The 11,240-nt window shown below is 37.2% G+C and overlaps 1 pseudogene; it reads right to left on the reverse strand.

The window, feature by feature from the left end:
• Positions 1 to 3,247: 3,247 nt before the first annotated feature.
• Positions 3,248 to 3,555, reverse strand: LOC109207395 (annotated as a pseudogene).
• Positions 3,556 to 11,240: the final 7,685 nt, after the last annotated feature.

Raw genomic sequence — 11,240 nt, forward strand, 5'->3', positions numbered from 1 at the left:
ACAATCAATACGTTCTAATATATTAGCTGCGTTGTGTCTCCCATTGGTCCAAGTGTAGCGACTACCTTTATATCCTAAGTCTATCAAATTACAATAATTAAAACAGTCTAATAGTTTATTAGAACGTGACATATTTATTGGCAGGCCACCAAATTTATCACATGCATGTGTTATTTCGTTGAAATCCCCTCCTAAAATCCATGGACCCTTATAATTATCATACACACTCATCAAATTTTCCCATAGTGCTTTTCTATTTATTAAGTCAGTGCTAGCATAGATTGTTGTAAACAAAAATCTAAAAGGCAAAGGGCGCACCTGTATGTAACAGTGTACTTCTTGGGCAGTAGTAGCTACTGGCTCAATATTAAGTACGTTGGAGAGCCATAATATAGCTATTCCCCCATATTGCCCTATCGCAGCCACCTCCATAAGCCCTGTGAAGTCGAAGTCATCCTTGATATGTTAATGAGTTTGGCAATAAGTCTCGAGTAGCACAACCATAGCAGGCCTGTTGTAATCAAGAAGTGAGCAGAAGTTCCTTCTGAAGTCAGCTGACTGTGCTTCTCTGCAGTTCCAAATTATAATATTCATATTATAATTGTCTGATTCAAGCAAGCTGCTCCTTGGATTCTTCCAGTTGTTGCTGCTCTCCCCTGGCCTCAGGCGGAAAGTAGGTAGAAGGAGCATGGCATATTTTCCGACGTCGGGATTTGATGTGGGCCTGATCCTTAATGAAACCTTCATTAGTCGTTGAGGACACCTTATGTAAATTTTTCTTTCGTATTGTTCTTTCTGGACAAATACTTTTATCCCATCCAGGCATGCATGCACTGGCCTTGTCTCCCTGTTGTAGACGATGGCTGCTTCGAGTTCTGCTTGGAAATTGTTGTCTTGTTCTGGTGAGTTGTGAGGATGAGGGGGTGACTGAGCTGGTGATGTTGGTGGTGTTGTTGGTGGTGTTGGTGGTGGTGTGTTCTCCAGTAGTGGTAAGTGTGGCTGGGGAAGAAAGTAGGGTTGTATCCAAGGGTTGCTATAGTTGGAGTTGGATAGAAAGGAAGATGTACTCGATGTGGGTATAGATGAGTTGGATCCCAAGTTGGGGTTGGGAGGTTTAGTGGTTGGTAGGGGGCAATGTGGGGTGCTTGCATGAGAGCCCAGTGATATCTCCCGTATGCATTGGTCCCTATTCTCATCCCCTCCGCAACTATCTAGGCGAGATCCCTTGGGTTGTTTAACAAAAGTGTCACGTCCTGTTGATTTATCTCCATTGTGACTGTTAACGCATGATCTTGTAGACCTATCTCCGGCCACAAAACTGGGGTTGGTGTTGACGGAGGGCTCTGTGCTGTGTAAATGATGGAATGAGGTTCCATTATCAAGTGTGGAGGTGGAAGTGAGTGTGGTGTTGGTGCTAAAATGTGGTGGAGATGGTTTGTGTTCTGCCTGTGTTGATGTTGTGATGGAACTCTGATATGTTGAAGGGGTGGTGGAAACACCTTGTAACTTAATTGTAGGAATTGGAGAATTTATGGAGTGTAGTGTTTCTGAGATTGGATTAAGAAGTGGGCATGCAGCTATATTAGTGGTAGACAGTAGCGGTGTGATTGATGGAGTTGGATTGTGTGTAGTTGATAGTGGTGAAGAAAGATCAGATGAAATTTCATGATAGCCTATTTGCATGGCTTGTGTGGTAGGGTTTGGGGTGTACGTAGTTTTATTGTTTAGGTCGGTCAATGTAGTATTGTTTTTTATGTTTGGTTTGGGTGAGAGATCAAGTCCTACATTAGTTACAGGGGTCATGTTTGATGTTTTTTGATGTACTGGCACGTGAGATTTTGCAACGTGTCCGTGTGCATGTGTTGATGTAACTATGGAATGATTAGTTTGACCTAATGGAACCGAGTGGACCATTTGTTGTAGGGGTATGTGACTGGGAGTGAGTTTAGAGGTGGTTGCCATTGGCGGTTGTTTAAAAGGAGGTTGATTGTCATTATAGTCTATTGAGTTAACAAATTAAATTTATTATTAGACCTTAAAGTAGGATTTACAAAAACCTCCTTTTTATTGATATTAGAATTAGTGTTAAGTTGTCCCAGGGATAGATTAGTGAAAGGAAGAGCATTAGCAGTAGGTAAAAATTTCGAAACATTGTCATGCATACCTGGATTTCGTGTGGACTGTGCTTGTAATTCTGCCATGTCTGCATGCTGAATTCCTTTGAGTGCATTATTTCCTCTGCTTGATTTCTTTGGAAATTGTACTGTTTTCCATTCTTCTGTGCTATTTTGAGTAGTAGTATTACTAGAATTTATAGTAGGTGAAGGGTTTGAAATTTGTTCATTGTGGGAGTATGTGCAAAAGCGTTGATTATGCCCCATCCTGCCACATTTTGTGCATAACAGATTGAGGCTCTCATATAAAATGGTCTGCTTGTGGTTGCCAATGAAAACATGTGTTCTTAAGGGTTGGTCTAATGGTACTTCTACACATAATCGTGCATATCTTCCTCTTATTGTTGCGGAAGTGCATGTATCCACCGTTAATATTTTCCCAATCTTATTCCCCACTTGTTGTAATATTTTTAGATCGTAAAACTCAGTGGGTAGCTCAGGTAATCTCAGCCATATAGCAGAGTAGGTTAATTTTGTTTCGGATGCCATGAACTTTGGCTCCCATTGACGTACTGATAGAAAATGGTTTAAGATGAACCAGGGTCCATCTTGGAGAGCATGGTTCTTGTTTTCTTCATTTTGAAATTTAAGTAAATAAAAGTCAGATCCCAAATCTATCAGTGGTAGGTTTTCTATTGGTTTCCATAGGTTATATATTTTCTGCCTAAGCGGATCATGGCCAATTTTTCGACCATATAACTTGATAATGATGGCATGTTGCCATGGTTTGTAGATTCTTGCTTTTTCCTCTGTAGATAGAGGAATAAAGATGTTTGGGTCAGTGGAAGCGTCTAGTTCATCGTTAAAGGCCAGCTGGTGTTGAAGATGCAGCTCCATGTTAGTTGTTGAAGTAGTAATATTTGTCGAAGTTAGAGTAGAGAGATATGTTTTTGAAGCAGTGTTTTTTTCTTCCATGTGGTCAACCGTATCGATGTTCATATCATTTTCTAGTAGTGGTAGAGTTGCTTGCGAAGCCGGGCAGTCGGAGGAGGTGGGATTCATGTTGTTATCTGGTGGCTTTGGTGGAATTGGAGATGAAGATGGAGATAAGCTAGCTAGTAATTAACTGATATCTATATCCAAATAGCATTAGCCCTTAGAAGCAATTGTTTGAGCTTGCCTCTAACATTTAGACTCATAATCTCATTAGAACCACCAACAAAATGTTTGCCAATGAACACGGCGGGCACACTTAGTTGACACCCTAATTCAATCAATGCATTCTCCATTTGCCTCCCATTTGGAATTTATCGAGCTCATAAACTGTAGGGTTTGCTCCGAAACCTCAGATTAGGGTTTCAATACTGTGAGACATGAAGCAAGTGGTTTTGCTGAAAATCACCACTGGACTTTCTGCTCCCAACTTCATCACCATATCCATATTTAGACCTCAAGAAAAATTATGGTTTTGACTAGACTATGGCAAGATTGAAACTTTTGTGAAGATGTGTGTGTAACTAAAAGAAAAGAAATTTGTATAACTAATTAATTAAGTCTTGACTTGGAATGAGAATGTGAAATTGTAGAAAGGCTATATATAAGGCTTAAAGGATCAAAATGAACAGAAAAAGAGATTACAGAATTCCAAAACGGACAAGTCGGTGGATATGCAAATTATTCCTTGATCATCACTTATTTTTCATAAAGGATCAATTTGTCTTCTCTAGCCAGGACTTGTTAATTTTGTCACGTTGTAGTCCTAATAATTTCCACCGAAATATCCTATTGTTCGAATTAAATTCTTGGAAACAAATATTATTTTAAGGAGAATGATACAATTACCCACAAAAATAAAACTATTTACTATTGTCTATTCATTTGTTTTTCTACCATTAAACTAATTACATTTCTTACCCATAGTAGTTTTTGTGGGGATTAATTTTTTCTTTATTCTCCAATTCTTTTTTATTTCTATGCTTCTTTTTTTTTTCTTTTTTTGCTTTTCTCCTTTTCGTTTTTCTCCTTTTCTTCTTATTTTTTTCTTTTTTCCTTTTCTAATTTCATTTAACTTCTTTGCTTTATATTCTTTTTCTCTTCATAATCTAATTTTATTTACTGTTTTTACTATTTTTTATTATTCTATTTTTTACTATTACCAAAAAAAATTAAATTGTGCACCAATTAAATGTAGCTAATACAACCAAAAAATATTAACTAACATATGATACCAGTATAGTATATAGCTATACCAACAGGGTGTACAATTGTACGCAAAGAGTTAAAAAAAATTCTTGTTTTGAGTTTCAAAATAACCACAAACTCAACAAACCCAATTTATGAGTTTCAAAGCTTCAAGGTCCTCCAATGGTAGATTAATGTTTTGCAAAAGTCAGAAGTCTTGAAATTCAAGTCATAGAATAAATCAAAACGAAAAAACGATTTGAATTTTCACTTTGCCCCTCACGCTGGGTAAAAGCTTAAAGCAAATTAAAAGGAAAAAAGCAAGTGAATTTACGGGTAATAAGTTGTAATGACCTGGCTGGTCATTTCATGAGTTATAGCTCTGTTTTCCCCGTTTCTGCTTTCTCTGAGTTCTTCAGCTGTGTTTTATCGTATCGTGTGGGTTGATTCGGGTGCGGAGTGGTTTTGGAGTGGAATGAGGCACTTAGCCTCCTATTTAGAAGTTTAAGTTGGAAAAGTCAATCGGATGTTGACTTATGTGTAGAAGATCTCGGAATGGGATTCCGGAAGTTTGAGTAGATTCGTAGTGTTACTAGTGACTTGTGTGCAAAATTTGAGGCCATTCGGGCGTGATTTGATAAGTTTCGGCATCGTTTGTGGAATTTGGAAATTTAGAAGTTCCTAGGCTTGAATCCGAGTGTAATTTGGTGTTCTGATGTTGTTTTGAGTGATTCAAAGGGTCGAATAAGGTTGAATGATGTTATGGGATGTGTTGGTATATTTGGTTGAGGTTCCGAGGGCTTCGGGTGAGTTTCGGGTGGTTATCGGATCACTATTTGGCTTTGGAAGTTGGAAAATACATGATATATGGTGTTTTGAAAGTTACAGGTCTCGGATTATTGGAAGTGCGGCCGCGATAGGAAGTTCGCGGACCGCGGTAGAAGAATATGGTCGCGGTAGGAGTTCGCTGACCGTGGAAAGGAGAGGGGGTCAGGTTGGCGGCCGCGATGGAAATTCCGCGGACCGCGGTCATGGTTGTGCGGCCGCGGTGAGGAATACGCGGACCGCGGGCTAGAAGTTCAGAGAGCTATATAAACGAGGTTTAGGGTTTTATTTCACATTTTGGACTTTGGGAGCTCGGTTTGAGGTGAATTTTCAGGAGTTTTTCAAGGAAATTATTGGGATAAGTAATTCTAACTCGGTTGTGGCTAACAATCATGAAACTATCATTGATTTCATCATTAGATTTGTAATTTGGGATGGAATTTGGGGAAAATTTGTGGTACTTCATAAAATGAACTTTTGGGATTTGAAAGCCGATTCGAGATCAGAATTGAGTGAAACTAGTATAGTTAGTCTCGTAATCGAATGGGTTGTCGGATTTTGTGACTTTGGTCGAATTTCGAGACGTGGGCCCGGGGGCCCGGCTTTTGAGTTGACTTTTTGACTTTTGGCCTTAGGCTTAGCATTTTCTTATGGGATTGATTCCTTTAGCTCGTATTGATTGTATCGAATTGCTTATGGCTAGATTCGGAGCATCTGAAGGTCGATTCGAGGGGCAAAAGCATTGCCGAGTAGGATTTTGGCTTGGTTGAGGTAAGTAACGCTTCCAATCTTGGTTTTGAGGTTTTGAAACCCCGAACTATGTGCTATATGACGGAATTGAGGTGACTCACATACCAAGTGACGGGCGTGCGGGCGTGTACCATGAGAATTGTGGCCTAGTTCATTCCATGGCACCGCTTAGTGACTCTTTCTTGCTGATATCCCTGTTTCTATCATGTGATTAAGTAAATGTGTTGTATATCATGCTAACTATCCGGTTAGGTCTTCAAGCCGATACTGTTAAGACCCGAGTGGTCGTTTCTTGCTGTCATTTCATTAGATTCATTGATATTTTGTACTCAGTCTTATTCATGCATATCATATCATGTCTCAGTCTCAATTATTATTATTTGTCACATCATATCATTGTTTCGGGCTAGTTTCATGGCATTGTGAGCCCGTGTGTGTAAGACTGGAGAGTGATGACTGAGTGAGGCCGAGAGCCTGATTATGAGTGATAGTTATAGGATCAGGCTACACTCCACAGCGGTTATATTGATGATTATGATAGAGCTTGGGCTGTAGGATCCCCTCCGGAGTCTGTAACACACTCCCAGTGAGCGCGGTTGATTATATTCAGGGATGGATCTTCCCTTAGTATGGAGATGGATCTTCTCCGTAAGGCTGGATTGGCCTATTTTTCCTCGGTACTGGAGACTGATAGTCAATGATGTATATATTCCGGGATGGATCTTCCCTGGGCCGTGTGAGCCATATACAGTAGCGAGTGGTTGTGAGGTTATTATCATTATCTGGAGATGGATCTTCTCCATAGGGCTGGACTGCCCTTCCTCAGTACTGAGTGACTAATGTCAGATATGTATATATTCCGGGATGGATCTTCCCTGGGCCGTGTGAGCCATATACAGTACTGAGTGGACGGGCATATGAGATTGTGGGCACATGAGGCACTCAGCACGGTGCATTGCATACAACATGTGCATTGGCATGTAGATGTAGCAGAGTTATATTCTTTACCATGTTCTCACCTGCTCAGTTTTACTGTTTCGAGTTGCTTAGTTAATCGAAAGCATGCCTATATTTCTGTACGTTATTTCTGTTATCTCTGAAGAGGTTGAGTTCGTCACTACCTTTCAGTCCATAGTTTGGACTTGTTACTTACTGAGTTGGTGTACTCACGTTACCCCCTACACTTTGTGTGCAGATCCGACACTTTCGGTCCCAGTGGCAGCCATTGATCGAGGTTGCAGGCTTTGGAGATTGTTGAGGTATCTGCATGGCGTTTGTAGGCCTTGACCCTCCTTCTCTATTCTAGTTGTGTTTCAGTTGTATTCACCAAACATTGTAGGACTATGTTTTTTCTTTAGACGATCATGTACACCGACACCCTGGTTTTTGGGCTGGTTGAATTGTATTGTGAATATTGCTTATGTTAAAAGCAGTTTTTTTTTACGATAAAGATTTTTCAGCAAATGGTTTCAATTTTTGTATTGTGGTTTAGATTACATTGAGTTGATGCTGGCCTAATTCCACGATAGGCGCCATCACAACGGGTTGAGTTTTGGATCGTGACATAAGTATACTATTATGATATATTGTATACTATTACAGCATACTGTTACAGTATATTGCATATTATTACAGTATAGTATAACAATATATTGTATACTATAATAGTATATTGTTGTAGTATAACTATATACTCTTATAGTATATACTGTAGCGGTATACTGTTAGGTAACTGTGTTCTTCTTCGATCCGTTGCAATATATTATAAACTATAATAGTATACTGTTGCAGTATAGCTATATACTCCTACAACATATTGTATACCGTAGCAGTATATTATTGGGTAGTTTTGTTCTTCTTCGATTTTCAGATGAAAATTTCGATCTCAATCACCTCAAATCAGCTCCAAATGCTATCAAATTTCAGTATAAACTTTCAGAAGGTATTATAAGCAATATTTAACAGCACACACTTTGAATCAAACAAGAAATCTTCAAAATAAAAATTTTAAATTCAAGAGCTTCAAGCCCAACAATGGTGCATATTCAAATACACATAAAAATTCAGATTCGGGAAGCTTACTTGAAGGTACTATAATCAATATTTTATAGCACCCACATCGAGTCAAACAATAAATCTTCAAAATAAAATTTTAAATACAGGAGCTTCAAGCTCATCAATGGTGAATCTTCATACACACACACAAATCAGAGCTGAAAAACTTAATATATAACTGCAACAATACATGGGTTCAGAAATACAAATAAATACAAAAAGTGTATTTATTTGGAACTTGCAACTGATGTTGCAACCAGAGCTGTTTGTTCTTTGGAAGGTGCAGGGGTGTTTGCTGTTGAGTTGTTTTTGACAGAGGACGGTCAGGTTGTTAGTGCGAATATAATCAAGGCCGGGTAAATAGTTTGGGCCGCATGGGTAGGAGAAGTAAATAATTTGGGTCTGGCCATTAAAGGGTAAATAGTTTGGAATTAATGGGTATAAAGTAAAACAAACTATTAAAATAAAGATATTTTTTGTTTCTTAAAACAATTTAATTTGTCAAAAATCATATAATCCTTAATTGGTTGGATAGCGGAATTTTCTTTAAAAATAAAGCATTAGTGAGTTAATGACAAACTAAGTTAATTCTTGGACTTTGTTTTGAATTTGGGTCTTTCTGAATTTCATTTAAACTTAGACTTTAATTACCATATTTTTTCTAGCATAAACTATGGTCATATGGAATTATGAGTAGTTAATCAATAAATACCAAAATAATCTATTAAAATATTTTCTTTATTTCTACCTCCAATTAGAAATTATATGCCCACAAATTCATCAAATAATAAAATATCTTCTTTAATTTATGATTATAATCCATTTGGAATCATTTTGCATACTTTAAATTATTTTATTAAATATCAAGTTACCTTTGTCCTTTTGATATCTGCTTATTCTTAGCACACTTGCTTTCTTATAAATATTTTTATTAATAAATTATCTAATGATATGATCAGAAAACATAAATAATGAATAATAAATGGTTAAGCGATAATCTTAAAAAAGTTATGCCTAAAAATGTAACACAAATTATTATTATTATTATTATTATTATTATTATTATTAATAATAATAATAATAATAATAATAATAATAATAACTTTATTGCCTTGATTTTGGGCTCGGGCTCAGCACGGGCTTTGTAGAACTAATATGAGAGAATGGGCACGACTACATACTGTAGTGATTGACAAAAGGATCCTTTTTATGTCTTAACCTATTGGTTTTAAAAGTGAAAAAATTGTGCGTATATATCTTTTGGGCAGATCCGTGCACAAGGCATCTTGTGTTTACCTAGGGTTCGGGGAAGAGCCGCACTCCAAAGGGTGTGATGTAGACTGACTACCCTAATGCAAACATTATTGGTTGCTTTCACATCTCGAACTCGTGACCTATAGATCACACGAATGCAACTTACCGTTATTCCACGGTTCCCCTTTAACGTAGATATCTTCTCAAGCTAAAAAGGATATAATCAATATTTTAATTAAATTCTTTTTAACCCCATAATACATAATGGAATCTAAGTATTGATTTGGAAATGAAAGCCGTTATATCCTATATCCTATAAGCATGCTGTTGCATAAAGTCCATAATATTATCCGTACCAAGAGAAGACAAAAGAAGGAGGTACTATATAGAGATGTATCAAGATAACTCCACATATATTTACAAAATTGAATTTCCTTTAATTATCTGGACTGGAATAAATGCTTTTTCAACAGTAAATCACATGATAAGAAGAAGGGTACTACGTATTGTTCTCCTTATCATCGAGGGATTCTTACCTAAAGAAAAGGGCCTTAATTAGCAATAGAAAGGGTCGATTGCTACTTCGATAGGCCATATATTATCTCCTCTTTGGTCTTTTTACGGAGAAGTGGTACTATAGGAGAATGATCATAGTGTACTACATTACCTACTCTCCTACTCTTCCTATTTAATAAGTGAAATATATAAACGGCTCTTTTAAGTTGTCCCCAACGATCATTTGAACACCTTCACTTTCCAATTGACCAACTAGACACTTTTACTTGCCAGAAGTGTATCTTCCGAACCTTTGTGGCTGATGTGGTATATGCGTTTCTGATAGCTAGATTTTGAGCGCGTGAAGTTATTTTTTCAACCTAATTTTCTTTTTCTTTGACAGAAAAAGACATATTTTTCTCTTAGTCTCTCTCCTACTTCATAGCCGACATCTTGGTCTCTTCACCTCCATTATTGACCACCATCAATGGTAGCCTTAATCAAATACCTAAAAAATTATACCACTACAGCTTTATCTAAATCACCCCTTTTCTATAATTCTTCTCACTGATAAGTTGCCACCACATAAACACCAATAGCCCTATCACCGTCATCCCCATCACACCATCATCTTTATCTCCACCAAATAAATACCAACAACCCCTTCAACCACTGGCGATAACACCTTACGTCCAACATAAATACAAAAACAAGAACCAATTGCTTGAATCGACTAGAAAACTATTTAAGGAGAAATTTACACAAAAAATAACAAAATAAAAACAGTGATATAAACCAAATTCAGCATCAAGAAGATGATAAAGAGAGAAAGACTGAAGATTTTAATGGAGTCGATTCCCTCAAATTTGCCCGGCGAAGGTGGCAACGATTGAGTCCAATCGGTGACATCTTCACTTAAACTCCCCCAAAACAATTAAACAAATTGATAAGTTCAAGAGTTCTCTCAGACGTGGTAAAATGAGAAAAACAGAGGAAGCTCGCTGGAGATGAGCTTTTCCGTCTAGCTAGATCAATCACCCTTGGAGGCTTCTTCACTTGATTATTCTCTATTTTTTTTTATATTTATAAGTATGAATTTTGTGAAATAATTTTAGTATTTAAGTTCTGAAAAAAAATGGTTAAAATAATGAAGGGATGTGTGTCAAAGAAATTGGTGGAGAAGGAATGGGGAAGGGCGGTGGTTTGGAAAATGGAAAATGGGACGGGAAAGGGGGAAGACTTCGTTTGGAGAGACGATGGTTTATTTGGATGGAAGGTGATTTTGGGTTTTGCTTTTTATTTTTATTCTTTAATTTAATGAATTTCTTTGTTTTAATTATTGATTGTAATTTTTAATTCTAAGTTACACATGTTAATTTCTTATTGGTTCATTTGCCACGTAACCAGCGATTGCATTTCATGCATGTGATCTGTTGAATGAAGGTGTTAAAAAGATACACTTCTGGCAAGTAAAAGTGTCTAGTTGGTCAATTGGAAAATGAAGGTGTTCAAATGATCCTTGTGGACAACTTAAAGGGGTCGTTTATGTATTTCGCCTATTTAATA

Source organism: Nicotiana attenuata, unplaced genomic scaffold (genome assembly GCF_001879085.1).
Source record: "Nicotiana attenuata strain UT unplaced genomic scaffold, NIATTr2, whole genome shotgun sequence".
Classification (NCBI taxonomy): Eukaryota; Viridiplantae; Streptophyta; class Magnoliopsida; order Solanales; family Solanaceae; genus Nicotiana; species Nicotiana attenuata.